Raw genomic sequence first — 21,177 nt, forward strand, 5'->3', positions numbered from 1 at the left:
AATGATCGGGAGATGGTGAGTTCAAACCCCACTCAAGTCTTTACTTTCAAGACCGATTTCAGAAGAAGAAAACCAACAAAAAAGCAGTTGAATTGTCTGGAACCAGTGGCGCAGTGTGTTATTACACTGCCACATGATCCGGAGATGGTGAGTTCAAACCCCACTCAAGTCTTTACTTTCAAGACCTATTTCAGAAGAAGAAAACCCAAAAAAAAGCAGTGTGAATTGTCTGGAACCAGTGGCGTAGTGTGTTAGAACGCTCCCACATGATCGGAGATGGTGAGTTCAAACCCCACTCAAGTCTTTACTTTCAAGACTGATTTCAGAAGAAGAAAACCAACAAAAAAGCAGTGTGAATTGTCTGGAACCAGTGGTGCAGTGTGTTAGGACGCTGCCACATGATCGGGAGATGGTGAGTTCAAACCCCACTCAAGTCTTTACTTTCAAGACCGATTTCAGGAGAAGAAAACTAACGACCTATCAACCAACACATTCAAGGCATATCAATCCCATTAATCCGTTTTCTTATGAAGGCAACCCGGATTTTGTTGAGGGTGGGTTGGGTGTTTCACGGTTTCTCATCAACTCCATGTTAAATCACCCAATTACCCCCCAACGGACACTAGCCCTAACCCTAACCCTAACCCTAACCCTAACCCTAATTGTCTGGTACCAGATTGGTTACCATATGGTACCAGAACAAAACCAACAAAAAAGCAGTGTGAATTGTCTGGAACCAGTGGCGCAGTATGATAGAACGCTCCCACATGATCGGGAGATGGTGAGTTCAAAGTTACCCCACTCAAGTCTTTACTTTCAAGACCGATTTCAGAAGAAGAAAACCAACAAAAAAGCAATTGAGTTGTCTGGAACCAGTGGTGCAGTGTGTTAGGACGCTGCCACATGATCGAGAGATGGTGAGTTCAAACCCTACTCAAGTCTTTACTTTCAAGACCGATTTCAGAAGAAGAAAACCAACAAAAAAGCAGTTGGGGTTGTCTGGAACCAGTGGCGCAGTGTGTTAGAACGCTGCCACATGATAGGGAGATGGTGAGTTCAAACCCCACTCAAGTCTTTACTTTCAAGACCGATTTCAGAAGAAGAAAACCAACAAAAAAGCAGTTGAATTGTCTGGAACCAGTGGCGCAGTGTGTTATTACACTGCCACATGATCCGGAGATGGTGAGTTCAAACCCCACTCAAGTCTTTACTTTCAAGACCGATTTCAGAAGAAGAAAACCAACAAAAAAGCAGTGTGAATTGTCTGGAACCAGTGGCGTAGTGTGTTAGAACGCTCCCACATGATCGGAGATGGTGAGTTCAAACCCCACTCAAGTCTTTACTTTCAAGACCGATTTCAGAAGAAGAAAACCAACAAAAAAGCAGTGTGAATTGTCTGGAACCAGTGGCGCAGTATGATAGAACGCTCCCACAGGATCGGGAGATGGTGAGTTCAAAGTTACCCCACTCAAGTCTTTACTTTCAAGACCGATTTCAGAAGAATAAAACCAACAAAAAAGCAATTGAGTTGTCTGGAACCAGTGGTGCAGTGTGTTAGGACACTGCCACATGATCGAGAGATGGTGAGTTCAAACCCTACTCAAGTCTTTACTTTCAAGACCGATTTCAGAAGAAGAAAACCAACAAAAAAGCATTCGGGGTTGTCTGGAACCAGTGGCGCAGTGTGTTAGGACGCTGCCACATGATCGGGAGATGGTGAGTTCAAACCCCACTGAAGTCTTTACTTTCAAGACCGATTTCAGAAGAAGAAAACCAACAAAAAAGCAGTTGAGTTGTCTGGAACCAATGGCACAGTGTGTTAGGACGCTGCCACATGATCGGGAGATGGTGAGTTCAAACCCCACTCAAGTCTTTACTTTCAAGACCGATTTCAGGAGAAGAAAACTAACGACCTATCAACCAACACATTCAATGGCATATCAATCCCATTAATCCGTTTTCTTATCAAGTTGAAGGCATCCCGGATTTTGTTGAGGGTGGGTTGGGTGTTTCACGGTTTCTCATCAACTCCATGTTAAATCACCCAATTACCCCCCAACGGACACTAGCCCTAACCCTAACCCTAACCCTAACCCTAACCCTAATTGTCTGGTACCAGATTGGTTACCATATGGTACCAGAACAAAACCAACAAAAAAGCAGTGTGAATTGTCTGGAACCAGTGGCGCAGTATGATAGAACGCTCCCACATGATCGGGAGATGGTGAGTTCAAAGTTACCCCACTCAAGTCTTTACTTTCAAGACCGATTTCAGAAGAAGAAAACCAACAAAAAAGCAATTGAGTTGTCTGGAACCAGTGGTGCAGTGTGTTAGGACGCTGCCACATGATCGAGAGATGGTGAGTTCAAACCCTACTCAAGTCTTTACTTTCAAGACCGATTTCAGAAGAAGAAAACCAACAAAAAAGCAGTTGGGGTTGTCTGGAACCAGTGGCGCAGTGTGTTAGAACGCTGCCACATGATAGGGAGATGGTGAGTTCAAACCCCACTCAAGTCTTTACTTTCAAGACCGATTTCAGAAGAAGAAAACCAACAAAAAAGCAGTTGAATTGTCTGGAACCAGTGGCGCAGTGTGTTATTACACTGCCACATGATCCGGAGATGGTGAGTTCAAACCCCACTCAAGTCTTTACTTTCAAGACCGATTTCAGAAGAAGAAAACCAACAAAAAAGCAGTGTGAATTGTCTGGAACCAGTGGCGTAGTGTGTTAGAACGCTCCCACATGATCGGAGATGGTGAGTTCAAACCCCACTCAAGTCTTTACTTTCAAGACCGATTTCAGAAGAAGAAAACCAACAAAAAAGCAGTGTGAATTGTCTGGAACCAGTGGCGCAGTATGATAGAACGCTCCCACAGGATCGGGAGATGGTGAGTTCAAAGTTACCCCACTCAAGTCTTTACTTTCAAGACCGATTTCAGAAGAATAAAACCAACAAAAAAGCAATTGAGTTGTCTGGAACCAGTGGTGCAGTGTGTTAGGACACTGCCACATGATCGAGAGATGGTGAGTTCAAACCCTACTCAAGTCTTTACTTTCAAGACCGATTTCAGAAGAAGAAAACCAACAAAAAAGCATTCGGGGTTGTCTGGAACCAGTGGCGCAGTGTGTTAGGACGCTGCCACATGATCGGGAGATGGTGAGTTCAAACCCCACTGAAGTCTTTACTTTCAAGACCGATTTCAGAAGAAGAAAACCAACAAAAAAGCAGTTGAGTTGTCTGGAACCAATGGCACAGTGTGTTAGGACGCTGCCACATGATCGGGAGATGGTGAGTTCAAACCCCACTCAAGTCTTTACTTTCAAGACCGATTTCAGGAGAAGAAAACTAACGACCTATCAACCAACACATTCAATGGCATATCAATCCCATTAATCCGTTTTCTTATCAAGTTGAAGGCATCCCGGATTTTGTTGAGGGTGGGTTGGGTGTTTCACGGTTTCTCATCAACTCCATGTTAAATCACCCAATTACCCCCCAACGGACACTAGCCCTAACCCTAACCCTAACCCTAACCCTAACCCTAATTGTCTGGTACCAGATTGGTTACCATATGGTACCAGAACAAAACCAACAAAAAAGCAGTGTGAATTGTCTGGAACCAGTGGCGCAGTATGATAGAACGCTCCCACATGATCGGGAGATGGTGAGTTCAAAGTTACCCCACTCAAGTCTTTACTTTCAAGACCGATTTCAGAAGAAGAAAACCAACAAAAAAGCAATTGAGTTGTCTGGAACCAGTGGTGCAGTGTGTTAGGACGCTGCCACATGATCGAGAGATGGTGAGTTCAAACCCTACTCAAGTCTTTACTTTCAAGACCGATTTCAGAAGAAAAAAACCAACAAAAAAGCATTTGGGGTTGTCTGGAACCAGTGGCGCAGTGTGTTAGGACGCTGCCACATGATCGGGAGATGGTGAGTTCAAACCCCACTAAAGTCTTTACTTTCAAGACCGATTTCAGAAGAAGAAAACCAACAAAAAAGCAGTTGAGTTGTCTGGAACCAATGGCACAGTGTGTTAGGACGCTGCCACATGATCGGGAGATGGTGAGTTCAAACCCCACTCAAGTCTTTACTTTCAAGACCGATTTCAGGAGAAGAAAACTAACGACCTATCAACCAACACATTCAACGGCATATCAATCCCATTAATCCGTTTTCTTATCAAGTTGAAGGCATCCCGGATTTTGTTGAGGGTGGGTTGGGTGTTTCACGGTTTCTCATCAACTCCATGTTAAATCACCCAATTACCCCACAACGGACACTAGCCCTAACCCTAACCCTAACCCTAACCCTAACCCTAACCCTAATTGTCTGGTACCAGATTGGTTACCATATGGTACCAGAACAAAACCAACAAAAAAGCAGTGTGAATTGTCTGGAACCAGTGGCGCAGTATGATAGAACGCTCCCACATGATCGGAAGATGGTGAGTTCAAAGTTACCCCACTCAAGTCTTTACTTTCAAGACCGATTTCAGAAGAAGAAAACCAACAAAAAAGCAATTGTGTTGTCTGGAACCAGTGGTGCAGTGTGTTAGGATGCTGCCACATGATCGAGAGATGGTGAGTTCAAACCCTACTCAAGTCTTTACTTTCAAGACCGATTTCAGATGAAGAAAACCAACAAAAAAGCAGTTGGGGTTGTCTGGAACCAGTGGCGCAGTGTGTTAGGACGCTGCCACATGATCGGGAGATGGTGAGTTCAAACACCACTAAAGTCTTTACTTTCAAGACCGATTTCAGAAGAAGAAAACCAACAAAAAAGCAGTTGAGTTGTCTGGAACCAATGGCACAGTGTGTTAGGACGCTGCCACATGATCGGGAGATGGTGAGTTCAAACCCCACTCAAGTCTTTACTTTCAAGACCGATTTCAGGAGAAGAAAACTAACGACCTATCAACCAACACATTCAAAGGCATATTAATCCGTTTTCTTATCAAGTTGAAGGCATCCCAGATTTTGTTGAGGGTGGGTTGGGTGTTTCACGGTTTCTCATCAACTCCATGTTAAATCACCCAATTACCCCCCAACGGACACTAGCCCTAACCCTAACCCTAACCCTAACCCTAGTTGTCTGGTACCAGATTGGTTACCATATGGTCCTAGAACAAAACAAACAATAAAGCAGTGAGAATTGTCTGGAACCAGTGGCGCAGTGTGTTAGAACGCTCCCACATGTTCGGGAGATGGTGAGTTCAAACCCCATTCAAGTCTTTACTTTCAAGACCGATTTCAGAAGAAGAAAACCAACAAAAAAGCAGTTGAATTATCTGGAACCAGTGGCGCAGTCTGTTAGAACGCTCCCACATGATCGGGAGGTGGTGAGTTCAAATCCAACTCAAGTCTTTACTTTCAAGACCGATTTCAGAAGAAGAATACCAACAAAAAAGCAGTTGAGTTGTCTGGAACCAGTGGCACAGTCTGTTAGGACGCTGCTACATGATCGTGAGATAGTGAGTTCAAACCCCACTCAAGTCTTTACTTTCAAGACCGATTTCAGGAGAAGAAAACTAACAACCTATCAACCAACACATTCAACGGCATATCAATCCCATTAATCCGTTTTCTTATCAAGTTGAAGGCATCCCGGATTTTGTTGAGGGTGGGTTGGGTGTTTCACGGTTTCTCATCAACTCCATGTTAAATCACCCAATTACCCCACAACGGACACTAGCCCTAACCCTAACCCTAACCCTAGTTGTCTGGTACCAGATTGGTTACCATATGGTACCAGAACAAAACAAACTAGAAAGCAGTGAGAATAGTCTGGAACCAGTGGCGCAGTGTGTTAGAACGCTCCCACATGATCAGGAGATGGTGAGTTCAAACCCCACTCAAGTCTTTACTTTCAAGACCGATTTCAGAAGAAGAAAACCAACAAAAAAGCAGTTGAGTTGTCTGGAACCAGTGGCGCAGTGTGTTAGGACGCTGCCACATGATCGGGAGATGGTGAGTTCGAACCCCACTCAAGTCTTTACTTTCAAGACCGATTTCAGAAGAAGAAAATCAACAAAAAAGCAAGGTGAATTGTCTGGAACCAGTGGCGCAGTGTGATAGAACCCTCCCACATGATCGGGAGATGGTGAGTTCAAACCCCACTCAAGTCTTTACTTTCAAGACCGATATCAGAAGAAGAAAAACAACAGAAAAGCAGTTTAATTGTCTGGAACCAGTGGCGCAGTGTGTTAGGACGCTGCCACATGATCGGGAGATGGTGAGTTCAAACCCAACTCAAGTCTTTACTTTCAAGACCGATTTCAGAAGAAGAAAACGAACAAAAAAGCTGTGTGAATTGTCTGGACCCAGTGGCACAGTCTGTTAGGACGCTGCCACATGATCAGGAGATGGTGAGTTCCATCCCCACTCAAGTCATTACTTTCAAGACCGATTTCAGAAGATGAAAACCAACAAAAAAGCAGTGTGTATTGTCTAGACCCAGTGGCTCAGTGTGTTAGGATGCTGCCACATGATCAGGAGATGGTGGGTTCAAACCCCACTCAAGTTCAAACAAAAAAATAATGTTCCAGGTTGCAATCCCACCCCAGTATTTACTGTGACACTTTGCTTTCCACACTGACATCAAGTAGCACAGAAAAGCTGTGTTGTAGTAACCATCAGTTAGCTCAGTGTGATGAGAGGCTGTCCTTGGGAGCCACAGGTCCAGGGTTCAAATCCAACATTAGGCATAACTCTGACACTTTGCTTTGCACACTGATTTCCTGAAGGACAACTTTAAAGCAGCCCAGAAATTCACCATGATTGTGTGCCGGTAAGTGGCCCAGCGGATAAGTCAGATGATATCCGTAGTATACCTAGTAGATGTGTGCCGGTTCAAACCCGACATACTCCTAGTAGGCGGTGATGGTTCAAATCACTGACACCTAGAGTAGGAGTGGCCCAGTGGATAAATCGGATGATAGCCGTAGAATACCTAGTAGAAGTATGCCGGCCGACATACTCCTAGTAGGATGGTTCTAGTTCAAATCACCAACATCTACAGTAAGTAGGAGTGTGTGCAGTTAAGTGGCCTGGTGGATAAATCAGATAATATCCATAGAATACCTAGTAGAAGTCTGCCGGTTCAAACCCGACATAGGATGGTGCTGGTTCAAATCATCATCACCTAGATTAGGTAGGACCGTGTGCCGTTAATTGGCCCGGTGGATAAATCAGATAATATCCGTAGAATACCTAGTGGGATGGTGCTGGTTCAAATCACCATCACCTAGAGTAGGTAGGACCGTGTGCCGTTAATTGGCCCGGTGGATAAATCAGATAATATCCGTAGAATACCTAGTAGGATGGTACTGGTTCAAATCACCATCACCTAGAGTAGGTAGGGGGTCAGGTAAGAGTATGTATGGGCAGAGTAGGTTGAGGTGTAGATAGGGGGAGAGTAGGCGAGGGTTGGTCAGTTAGGGGGAGGAGTAGGTGAGGGGGGTAAGGTAGGGGGAGATTAGGCGAGGGGGGTGGGCAGGCGAGGTGGATAGTAGGCGAGGGGGGGGCCAGGCAGGGGAAGAGTAGGAGAGGAGTGAGGCCAGGCAGGGGGTGGTAGGCAGGGGGAGAGTAGGCGAGGGGGAGGCCAGGCAGGGGGAGAGTAGGCGATGGGGGCCAGGCAGGGGGAGAGTAGGCGAGGGGGAGGCCAGGCAGGGGGAGAGTAGGAGAGTAGTGAGGCCAGGCAGGGGGAGAGTAGGCGAGGGGGAGGCCAGGCAGGGGGAGAGTAGGAGAGGGGGGAGGCCAGGCAGGGGGAGAGTAGGAGAGGGGGGAGGCCAGGCAGGGGAAGAGTAGGCGAGGGGGGAGGCCAGGCAGGGGAAGAGTAGGCGAGGGGGTGGCAGGCAGGGGGAGAGTAGGAGAGGGGGGAGGCCAGGCAGGGGGAGAGTAGGCGAGGGGGAGGCCAGGCAGGGGGAGAGTAGGAGAGGGGGGAGGCCAGGCAGGGGGAGAGTAGGCGAGGGGGAGGCCAGGCAGGGGGAGAGTAGGAGAGGAGCGAGGCCAGGCAGGGGGAGAGTAGGTATGGGAGCGTCCAGGCAGGCGGGGTCTTCCTGATTTTTTTTTTTATAATTACTAAATAAGTTTAAAAAAAATCTTTCTTTTTTTATAAAAATATTATTTTATTATAATTTTTTTATTTTTTCTAAAATGACTTAAAAAAAATTACTCCTACTCTCCCCCCTCACCTACTCCTCCCCTGACTGGCCTCCCTCCTCTCCTACTCTCCCCCTGCCTGGCCTCCCCCCTCTCCTACTCTCCCACTGCCTGGCCTCCCTCCTCTCCCCCTGCCTGGCCCCCCTCACCTACTCTCCCACTGCCTGGCCTCCCTCCTCTCCTACTCTCCCCCTGCCTGGCCCCCCTCTCCTACTCTACCCCTGCCTGCCACCCCCCTCTCCTACTCTCCCCCTGCCTGCCCCCCCTCGCCTACTCTTCCCCTGACTGGCCTCCCTCCTCTCCTACTCTCCCCCTGCCTGGTCTCCCACCTCTGCCCCTGCCTGGCCTCCCCCCTCTCCTACTGCCTGGCCTCCCTCGCCTACTCTACCCCTGCCTGCCACCCCCCCTCACCTAATCTCCCCTACCTGACCCCCCTGACCTACTCCTCCACCCAACTGACCAACCATCACCTACTCTCACCCTATCTACACCTCAACCTACTCTGCCCCTACATACTCTTACCTGACCCCCTACCTACTCTAGGTGATGGTGATTTGAACCAGCACCATCCTACTAGGTATTCTACGGATATTATCTGATTTATCCACCGGGGCAATTAACGGCACACGGTCCTACCTACTCTAGGTGATGGTGATTTGAACCAGCACCATCCCACTAGGTATTCTACGGATATTATCTGATTTATCCACCGGGCCAATTAACGGCACACGGTCTTACCTAATCTAGGTGATGATGATTTGAACCAGCACCATCCTATGTCGGGTTTAAACCGGCAGACTTCTACTAGGTATTCTATGGATATTATCTGATTTATCCACCAGGTCACTTAACTGCACACACTCCTACTTACTGTAGATGTTGGTGATTTGAACTAGAACCATCCTACTAGGAGTATGTCAGCCGGCATACTTCTACTAGGTATTCTACGGATATCATCTGATTTATCCACTGGGCCACTCCTACTCTAGGTGTCAGTGATTTGAACCATCACCGCCTACTAGGAGTATGTCGGGTTTGAACCGGCACACATCTACTAGGTATACTACGGATATCATCTGACTTATCCGCTGGGCCACTTACCGGCACACAATCATGGTGAATTTCTGGGCTGCTTTAAAGTTGTCCTTCAGGAAATCAGTGTGCAAAGCAAAGTGTCACAGTTATGCCTAATGTGGGATTTGAACCCTGGACCTGTGGCTCCCAAGGACAGCCTCTCATCACACTGAGCTAACTGATGGTTACTACAACACAGCTTTTCTGTGCTACTTGATGTCAGTGTGGAAAGCAAAGTGTCAAAGTAAAGACTGGGGTGGGATTGCATCCTGGACCTTTATTTTTTTGTTTGAACCTGAGTGGGGTTTGAACCCACAATCTCCTGATCATGTGGCAGCATCCTAACACACTGAGCCACTGGGTCTAGACAATACACACTGCTTTTTTGTTGGTTTTCATCTTCTGAAATCGGTCTTGAAAGTAATGACTTGAGTGGGGATGGAACTCACCATCTCCTGATCATGTGGCAGCGTCCTAACAGACTGTGCCACTGGGTCCAGACAATTCACACAGCTTTTTTGTTCGTTTTCTTCTTCTGAAATCGGTCTTGAAAGTAAAGACTTGAGTGGGGTTTGAACTCACCATCTCCCGATCATGTGGCAGCGTCCTAACACACTGCGCCACTGGTTCCAGACAATTCAACTGCTTATTTGTTGTTTTTCTTCTTCTGAAATCGGTCTTGAAAGTAAAGACTTGAGTCGGGTTTGAACTCACCATCTCCTGATCATGTGGGAGCGTTCTAACACAATGTGCCACTGGTTCCAGACAATTCACACTGCTTTTTTGTTGGTTTTCTTCTTCTGAAATCGGTCTTGAAAGTAAAGACTTGAGTGGGGTTTGAACTCACCATCTCCCGATCATGTGGCAGCGTTCTAACACACTGCACCACTGGTTCCAGACAATTCAAACTGCTTTCTTGTTTGTTTTGTTCTGGTACCATATGGTAACCAATCTGGTAACAGACAACTAGGGTTAGGGTTAGGGTTAGGGTTAGGGTTAGGGTTAGGGCTAGTGTCCGTTGGGGGGTAATTGGGTGATTTAACATGGAGTTGATGAGAAACCGTGAAACACCCAACCCACCCTCAACAAAATCCGGGATGCCTTCAACTTGATAAGAAAACGGATTAATGGGATTGATATGCCTTTGAATGTGTTGGTTGATAGGTCGTTAGTTTTCTTCTCCTGAAATCGGTCTTGAAAGTAAAGACTTGAGTGGGGTTTGAACTCACCATCTCCCGATCATGTGGCAGCGTCCTAACACACTGTGCCACTGGTTCCAGACAACTCAACTGCTTTTTTGTTGGTTTTCTTCTTCTGAAATCGGTCTTGAAAGTAAAGACTTGAGTGGGATTTGAACTCACCATCTCCCGATCATGTGGGAGCGTTCTAACAGACTGCGACACTGGTTCCAGACTATTCACACTACTTTTTTGTTGCTTTTCTTCTTCTGAAATCGGTCATGAAAGTAAAGACTTGAGTGGGGTTTGAACTCACTATCTCCCGATCATGTGGCAGCGTTCTAACACACTGCGCCACTGGTTCCAGACAATTCTCACTGCTTTCTTGTTTGTTTTGTTCTGGTACCATATGGTAACCAATCTGGTACCAGACAACTAGGGTTAGGGTTAGGGTTAGGGTTAGGGTTAGGGTTAGGGTTAGGGTTAGGGTTAGGGCTAGTGTCCGTTGGGGGGTAATTGGGTGATTTAACATGGAGTTGATGAGAAACCGTTAAACACCCAACCCACCCTCAACAAAATCCGGGTTGCCTTCAACTTGATAAGAAAACGGATTAATGGGATTGATATGCCTTGAATGTGTTGGTTGATAGGTCGTTGGTTTCTTCTTCTGAAATCCGTCTTGAAAGTAAAGATTTGAGTGGGGGTTTGAACTCACCATCTCCCGATCATGTGGCAGCGTCCTAACACACTGCGCCACTGGTTCCAGACATCACAACTGCTTTTTTGTTGGTTTTCTTCTTCTGAAATCGGTCTTGAAAGTAAAGACTTGAGTGAGGTTTGAACTCACCATCTCTCGATCATGTGGCAGCGTCCTAACACACTGCACCACTGGTTCCAGACAACTCAACTGCTTTTTTGTTGGTTTTCTTCTTCTGAAATCGGTCTTGAAAGTAAAGACTTGAGTGGGGTTTGAACTCACTATCTCCCAATCATGTGGCAGCGTTCTAACACACTGCGCCACTGGTTCCAGACAATTCTCACTGCTTTCTTGTTTGTTTTGTTCTGGTACCATATGGTAACCAATCTGGTACCAGACAACTAGGGTTAGGGTTAGGGTTAGGGTTAGGGTTAGGGTTAGGGTTAGGGCTAGTGTCCGTTGGGGGGTAATTGGGTGATTTAACATGGAGTTGATGAGAAACCGTGAAACACCCAACCCACCCTCAACAAAATCCGGGTTGCCTTCAACTTGATAAGAAAAAAGATTAATGGGATTGATATGCCTTGAATGTGTTGGTTGATAGGTCGTTGGTTTCTTCTTCTGAAATCCATCTTGAAAGTAAAGATTTGAGTGGGGGTTTGAACTCACCATCTCCCGATCATGTGGCAGCGTCCTAACACACTGCGCCACTGGTTCCAGACAACTCAACTGCTTTTTTGTTGGTTTTCTTCTTCTGAAATCGGTCTTGAAAGTAAAGACTTGAGTGGGGTTTGAACTCACCATCTCTCGATCATGTGGCAGCGTCCTAACACACTGCACCACTGGTTCCAGACAACTCAACTGCTTTTTTGTTGGTTTTCTTCTTCTGAAATCGGTCTTGAAAGTAAAGACTTGAGTGGGGTTTGAACTCACTATCTCCCGATCATGTGGCAGCGTTCTAACACACTGCGCCACTGGTTCCAGACAATTCTCACTGCTTTCTTGTTTGTTTTGTTCTGGTACCATATGGTAACCAATCTGGTACCAGACAACTAGGGTTAAGGTTAGGGTTAGGGTTAGGGTTAGGGTTAGGGTTAGGGCTAGTGTCCGTTGGGGGGTAATTGGGTGATTTAACATGGAGTTGATGAGAAACCGTGAAACACCCAACCCACCCTCAACAAAATCCGGGTTGCCTTCAACTTGATAAGAAAACGGATTAATGGGATTGATATGCCTTGAATGTGTTGGTTGATAGGTCGTTGCAGGTTTCTTCTTCTGAAATCCGTCTTGAAAGTAAAGATTTGAGTGGGGGTTTGAACTCACCATCTCCCGATCATGTGGCAGCGTCCTAACACACTGCACCACTGGTTCCAGACAACTCAATTGCTTTTTTTTGGTTTTCTTCTTCTGAAATCGGTCTTGAAAGTAAAGACTTGAGTGGGGTTACTTTGAACTCACCATCTCCCGATCATGTGGGAGCGTTCTATCATACTGCGCCACTGGTTCCAGACAATTCACACTGCTTTTTTGTTGGTTTTGTTCTGGTACCATATGGTAACCAATCTGGTACCAGACAACTAGGGTTAGGGTTAGGGCTAGTGTCCGTTGGGGGGTAATTGGGTGATTTAACATGGAGTTGATGAGAAACCGTGAAACACCCAACCCACCCTCAACAAAATCCGGGCTATAGCCCATGGTCTCGGACGGCATACTATAGCATGCCGTTTCCGGTTTTCATCATTTTTGAGGATTTGAAAAAAAGACGAAAATCACCCCGAGACCATGGACTATAGCCCATTGTGAGTGTTAGATGCTCAGCGACACCTTTTCCATACTCGTGTATATTCCCTTGAGTAGAAAGACTTCACAGGACTCCAATGTAAATATTGCACAAAAAGATTTATTCCAAAAAATATGTTCCTGTACTGCTCTGCACACACTCTGCCTCTCTACTGCCCTGCACACACTCAAGTCATAATTAGCTGAATCTGCCCTGACCTGCAAACACTCAGGTGTTAGCAATTGCAATTAAGATCTCAGTTACACAGCCAGAGTTCTCTTCTTAAAGCTACAGTAACATCATTGTGTTTAACCTAAAGCACATCACCATGAATTAAACAAACTTATTTAAACCTTTTAACATAGCTAATGTAACAAACATATAATGCAATATACATGAACTGTTAAACCAAAATACAAATCACAACAATAAAGCAGTAATTATTCAAATAATCATATTATTCAAACTTGGCTCCCACACCCATGGTCTCGGAGTAATTTTCATATTTTTTTCAAATCCTCGTTTTTCATCCTTTTTGACCATGGGCTATAGCCCATGGTCTCGGACGGCATACTATAGCTTGCCGTTTCCGTTTTTCATCATTTTTGAGGATTTGAAAAAAAGACGAAAATCACCCCGAGACAATGGACTATAGCCCATGGTCTCGGAGTAATTTTCATCTTTTTTTCAAATCCTCGTTTTTCATCCTTTTTGACCATGGGCTGTCTCGGACGGCATACACTATAGCTTGCCGTTTCCGTTTTTCATCATTTTTGAGGATTTGAAAAAAAGACGAAAATCACCCCGAGACAATGGACTATAGCCCATGGTCTCGGAGTATAAAATTTCATCTTTTTTTCAAATCCTCGTTTTTCATCCTTTTTGACCATGGGCTATAGCCCATGGTCTCGGACGGCATACTATAGCATGCCGTTTCCGGTTTTCATCATTTTTAAGGATTTGAAAAAAATACGAAAATCACCCCGAGACCATGGACTATAGCCCATGGTCTCGGAGTAATTTTCATCTTTTTTTCAAATCCTCGTTTTTCATCCTTTTTGACCATGGGCTCGGACGGCATACTATAGCTTGCCGTTTCCGTTTCTCATCCTTTTTGAGGATTTGAAAAAAAGACGAAAATCACCCGAGACCATGGACTATAGCCCATGGTCTCGGAGTAACTTTCATATTTTTTTCAAATCCTCGTTTTTCATCCTTTTTGGTCTCGGAAGGCATACTATAGCTTGCCGTTTCCATTTCTCATCATTTTTGAGGATTTGAAAAAAAGACGAAAATCACCCCGAGACCATGGACTATATATAGCCCATGGTCTCGGAGTATAAATTTTCATCTTTTTTTCAAATCCTCGTTTTTCATCCTTTTTGACCATGGGCTATAGACCATGGTCTCGGACGGCATACTATAGCTTGCCGTTTCCGTTTTTCATAATTTTTGAGGATTTGTAAAAAAGACGAAAATCACCCCGAGACCATGGACTATAGCCCATGGTCTCGGAGTAATTTTCATCTTTTTTTCAATTCCTCGTTTTTCATCCTTTTTGACCATGGGCTCGGACGGCATACTATAGCTTGCCGTTTCCGTTTCTCATCCTTTTTGAGGATTTGAAAAAAAAGACGAAAATCACCCGAGACCATGGACTATAGCCCATGGTCTCGGAGTAATTTTCATATTTTTTTCAAATCCTCGTTTTTCATCATTTTTGGTCTCGGAAGGCATACTATAGCTTGCCGTTTCCATTTCTCATCATTTTTGAGGATTTGAAAAAAAGACGAAAATCACCCCGAGACCATGGACTATATATAGCCCATGGTCTCGGAGTATAAATTTTCATCTTTTTTTCAATTCCTCGTTTTTCATCCTTTTTGACCATGGGCTATATCCCATGGTCTCGGACGGCATACTATAGCATGCCGTTTCCGGTTTTCATCATTTTTGAGGATTTGAAAAAAAGACGAAAATCACCCCGAGACCATGGACTATAGCCCATGGTCCTGGAGTAATTTTCATCTTTTTTTCAAATCCTCGTTTTTCATCCTTTTTTCATGGACGGCATACTATAGCATGCCGTTTCCGGTTTTCATCATTTTTAAGGATTTTTAAAAAAGACGAAAATCAACCCGAGACCATGGACTATAGCCCATGGTCTCGGAGTATACATTTTCATCTTTTTTTCAAATCCTCGTTTTTCATCCTTTTGGTCTCGGACGGCATACTATAGCATGCCGTTTCCGGTTTTCATCATTTTTAAGGATTTGAAAAAAAGACGAAAATCACCCCGAGACCATGGACTATAGCCCATGGTCTCGGAGTAATTTTCATCTTTTTTTCAAATTCTCGTTTTTCATCCTTTTTGACCATGGGCTATAGACCATGGTCTCGGACGGCATACTATAGCTTGCCGTTTCCGTTTTTCATAATTTGAGGATTTGTAAAAAAGACGAAAATCACCCCGAGACCATGGACCCCGAGACCATGGACTATAGCCCATGGTCTCGGAGTAATTTTCATCTTTTTTTCAATTCCTCGTTTTTCATCCTTTTTGACCATGGGCTATAGCCCATGGTCTCGGACGGCATACTATTGCATGCCGTTTCCGGTTTTCATCATTTTTGAGGATTTGAAAAAAAGACGAAAATCACCCCGAGACCATGGACTATAGCCCATGGTCCTGGAGTAATTTTCATATTTTTTTCAAATCCTCGTTTTTCATCCTTTTTGACCATGGGCTATAGCCCATGGTCTCGGACAGCATACTATAGCTTGCCGTTTCCGTTTTTCATCATTTTTGAGGATTTGAAAAAAAGACGAAAATCACCCCGAGACAATGGACTATAGCCCATGGTCTCGGAGTAATTTTCATCTTTTTTTCAAATCCTCGTTTTTCATCCTTTTTGACCATGGACTATAGCCCATGGTCTCGGACGGCATACTATAGCTTGCCGTTTCCGTTTTTCATCATTTTTGAGGATTTAAAAAAAAGACGAAAATCACCCCGAGACAATGGACTATAGCCCATGGTCTCGGAGTAATTTTCATATTTTTTCAAATCCTCGTTTTTCATCCTTTTTGACCATGGGCTATAGCCCATGGTCTCGGACGGTATACTATAGCTTGCCGTTTCCGTTTTTCATCATTTTTGAGGATTTGAAAAAAAGACGAAAATCACCCCGAGACCATGGACTATAGCCCATGGTCTCGGAGCAATTTTCATCTTTTTTTCAAATCCTCGTTTTTCATCCTTTTTGACCACTATAGCCCATGGTCTCGGACGGCATACTATAGCATGCCGTTTCCGGTTTTTATCATTTTTGAGGATTTGAAAAAAAGACGAAAATCACCCCGAGACCATGGACTATAGCCCATGGTCTCGGAGTAATTTTCATCTTTTTTTCAAATCCTCGTTTTTCGTCCTTTTTGACCATGGGCTATAGCCCATGGTCTCGGACGGCATACTGTAGCATGCCGTTTCCGGTTTTCATAATTTTTAAGGATTTGAAAAAAAGACGAAAATATCATTACAAATCATTACAAAGTAAAAAGTTCCAGCATGTGTCTCCATAGTAAGCTGAATTATAAAAAGTGTGAATGGAGTTTCTAGGTGAAAGTGCTTTTTTGACGTGCCAATATCTGCCATTGAGCCCCATTGTGAATTTCTCAAATTTGAAAGCACTATATTTCTAAAACTATGAAACATTTCAAAGATTTCTTTTCAGGCAAACATGTCCACCGTAAGATGAACCTAAATAGGTTTGAATGGGGTTTCTAGGTGTAAGTATGTAGGACTAGCAGCATGCCAAAGTTGGTGCTATTGCCATTGAGAATGCATTGGGCGTTTAAGTTAAATAACTCCGAAACTACAAATCATTTCAAAGTAAAAAGTTCCAGCATGTGTCTCCACAGTAAGCTGAATTATAAAAAGTGTGAATGGAGTTTCTAGGTGAAAGTGCTTTTTTGACGTGCCAAACATGTCTATTTATTTTTGATATCTTGGTTCTATGCTGTTTTGTGTCCCGCTGTCATTGTGTGTGATGTCATTTGTGTGTATTTTGGAGTACAGACCCTTATACCTTTAATGTATTAGGTCTGACCCCCAATACATGTATTGGACATTATGCCCTCCAGGGACATGCTTTATTTAAATATAATTGTCCATTATTCATTTGTTGCCTCAGTCAGTACACTTTAAAGGTTTTCAATTTTCATTGTATATATTGCCTTACTCTATACTGATTGATTTATTCTATTGTAGCTATCTTATTCTATTTGGTGTATGTATGTAGCAGCCTCTGCCTGATAGCGTCAAAAGTCTAGTTTCTCCCCCAGTTTATAGGGGTATGTCTTTGGTCTAGGGGTTAAGATGTTGGACATTCACGCGGGTTGCCCGAGTTTGAATCCCGTGCGTATATACAAATGTTCCTTTTATCATGGAAAAATATACCACCTGTACTCACCTGTGGGCAGTCCCTCTCCATGGTAACGGATTGGCGCGGGGCATTTGATTGGCCCCCGCTGATCCCAGAGTTGTACCAATACTGACTGTTTGTCAGTTCTTCTTTATGCCTGATGAAGGTCTGACGACCGAAACGTTGCTCAATAAATATCTAAACTCAAGTGAAGACAGTGTGCAGGATTCTTTTTTCTCTACTTCTCAGTTCCAGTTATCCGACGCAAGGACTTTTTCTTATAGCCTACCTAACTGAAGGCTAAAATACAAAACAACACTTCAACAATTCTGAGAGATGGCAGTGTACTGGTCTGATGATCAGGCTCTCAACACAGAGGTTCCATGTTCAAGTCCCAGATTCCCATGTCATCTAGTTCAATTATGGAGAACTTTGAAATATAGGCTATATATTTCTAGTAAAGTGCATGAGCAAGTATAAATTCAACATTGCACAAGTTAATATGATGTCTTTTCTCTCTGCATAAAGCCACACAACGTCCAACACTCAGCAGTCAGCTCACTCTAATTCAATGTATTATGAATATAATGAAATACAAATGTGTCTTATAAACCATATGAGGGTTGGGCACTTTGTGTGCAGGACACGAAAATAAAAGAATCAATCAAAAATCAATCAATCAATCATAGCAAAAAGAGTTGAAAGTGAACAGCGCCGACAACGTTGTCCAGTTGAAAATGAACTACGACACGCCACCCATACGACATTGATACGCTGACCTCTCTTTGGACGGCGTATCAACGGCGTATCAACGTCTGCTCACGCCGTCGGACTTTTTTGGACTATTTTTGTGTTTTCAGACAGTTGAAAGTGAACTGAAAATGATCTACGCCGACACGCCGTGCACACGACGTTGATACGCCGTCTCTCTCTTGGACAGCGTAGTAACGGCGTATGGACGTCCGCTCACGCCGCCGGTGTTTTTGTGGAAATGTAAGAGATTTCCTCAGTGATAGAATGAATAAGTTATCTTTAATGGATTTAACAGATGGAATGAATTATTACAACTAGGCCTAGTCTTTAGTGGATTTATTTGATACAATTAAGCGATGGAATGAATAATTACAGCTAAATGTCTTTAGTAAAGAAAAGTCAGATGTAAATAAACATTAATATAAATAACTAATTTGTAAACCTGACAAATTGCTCTGTTTGTGCTTGGTTAATTTGGGGCTGGTTCATCTGCTCTTTAGTCCACTGGTAAGGTATGTGCCTTCTTGATATGAGGTCCCGGGTTCGCCTCCCAGCCAAGGATACACTTTGAACCACAGTGTTTCTTTCTACCGTAGCTACATTAGTTTTTACATCACTGAGTGGAATCAAACCAAGGAGGATCTCTAACACTTAAAGACTTGAAGAGACGGGAGACCACTGTTATAATGAACTCAATTAGAACTTTTAATGATTTGTGGGTTCAAGCTTCAAGGTTCTGTACCATAATGATCTGACGACGAACTAGAAGAAAATGTATTCGTGTGAAATGAAATGATTACTATATTTACCCAGGGTATCTGGGCTAAGCTCAAGAACTTGTTTCCAGCCAGGCCCTGCTCATAGAACATTTCATCGTAGTGGTTCAATGCCTTGTTCAAGGGCACTTCAGCGGTGGTAATTTTAACCTGTCGGACCGCTGATTCGAACTGGCGACGTTCCGGTATCAAGCCCGCTCCACAATCCATTCGGCCACCGCTGCCGTGGTCCTGCTGCTTGAGCTGAGCAGAAGGCGAGTTTTTTTTCCTAGGATGGCTGGGGAGGTCAGAAGCAGAGAAAGGTGAAAAGGAGGAGGCAGCAGCCATGGCGTCACCCTCAGCTGTGACAATCTACTCTCTGAGTCTGGAGGTGATGGAAGGAACCCATCATCATCATCAGCCACACTCAGCGACGGATACAGGTCCAGTGGGAACCGCAATGTTAAATTACCATCCCCAAAACGTAAATTGGAATAAATGTAAAGTAGGCCTATATGATTTGAACTCCACAGTAAGCTGAATTATAAAATGTGTGAATGGAGTTTCTAGGTGAAAGTGATTTTTGACATGCCATATAGAGCTGCCATTGAGCCCCATTATAAATTTCTCAAATTTGAAAGCACTATATTTCTAAAACTATTAAACATTTAATGTCCACCGTAAGGTTCTAGGTGTAAGTACAGTATGTAGGACTAGTAGCATGCCAAAGTTTGTGCTATTGCCATTGAGAATGCATTGGGCGTTTAAGTTAAATAACTCAGAAACTACAAATCATTTCAAAGTAAAAAGTTCCAGCATGTGTCTCCACAGTGTGGAGTTTTAGTCCAGTTGTTTTAGTACAAAATCAAAACAACAGGGGACACGAAGAGGTGTCACTGACAACAAATAGGCCAATAGAAAACTGGCCAATGAAACAAAAGAGAAAAACATGACAGCTTGAAATGTAAATGTCATTTAGAAGAAGAGGCTTCATGCCTGAGTGATTTATTTTTTAATGAAAATAGTAAAAACCCAAATAACAAATAAAGATATAGTTTGAAAAAATAGACCAAATATACATAAACCTAAATTCTTTCACTAAACCTAACCTCACAGGAAGCCACGAGCTAGTCATAAAACCTGCCACTGGCGAGTTGAGGAGCCATTGGGGTGAATTAACCCTAAACCCCAATAAAGCTAAATAAACCAAAATCCTAAACAATATGGTAAACTTAAACTCGGGATAAACTGGAGAAAATCTAAGAATGGTTAGATCAGGCTTCCTTCAAATACATGGCAAATGCACTCATTCCTTCGTCCGTATGGGACGCCTTTAAGCGCAGAGCCTCGGTTTCGATGGCCGCTGATGGGCCGCTTGTTTTACAGCGCCGGCTAATACCGAATGCCAACCTACCTCAAACCCTAACCTAACCATAACCGCAAGCACGGAGCAGCGCATCCCTCACCAACCTGTATCCGGTAGTTTTAACAGACCCCTCACCAACCTTAATCCGGTCGTTTTAACGGACCCCTCACCAACCTTAATCCGGTCGTTTTAACGGACCCCTCACCAACCTTAATCCGGTCGCCTGTAAAACAAGCGCCCCCTCAGTGACCATCGACTCCCAGGCTCTGCGTAAAAGGTCATCCCAGGAGGGGAATATCTATTCTACATCCGAGCATGATTGGCCTACTGACACTGCCCGTCTTTCCCCAATGGTCTCACCAGACTGTCTGTAACCAGTTCCATTCTGATGCTGACTGAGCAACAATCAGGTTGTGAATGTCTTGAGAGAGCTTTTGCTTTTACCCATCATAAGATTTCTTGTGTGACTGCTTGGTAACAAAACAATAGTTTTTTTTAGTATATCCCATGTAAGAGCCATTTGAGCCATAGCACTTGCAGGGCTTGTCAACCTTGGAAGTATTTAGACCTCCTTGGTGGTGTAGCGAATCTTATGTAGACCATGTGTTGCCAGTGGCAGAGGCAAACAAACTTTTTTTTAGACTGTGTTCTGAAGATCTGACTGTATCCTGTGTGCGTTGACGGTTTATGTTATGCTAATTTATTTTATGCACGAAGTATAGGACTTTGAACAGCTAATAAATATAATTTAATATGAACTCAGTGAACGTTTAAACCTTCTGACTTCCAGGTCTCAGTGAACTATCGCTGTGCTGGATGTTGTTTTTAATGATTTTCATCATAAAAAATAAATTTAAAAAAAACGACGTACTAGTCCAGTAGGCCTATAGTAGGCTTATGTCATCGAAAACTATGAAAAACGACATAGGCCTACTATAGTTTTTCATGGTTTTCATATATTCTTTATTGTCAATAACCATGAAAA

This window comes from Electrona antarctica (genome assembly GCF_951216825.1).
Source record: "Electrona antarctica genome assembly, chromosome: 8".
Taxonomy (NCBI): domain Eukaryota; kingdom Metazoa; phylum Chordata; class Actinopteri; order Myctophiformes; family Myctophidae; genus Electrona; species Electrona antarctica.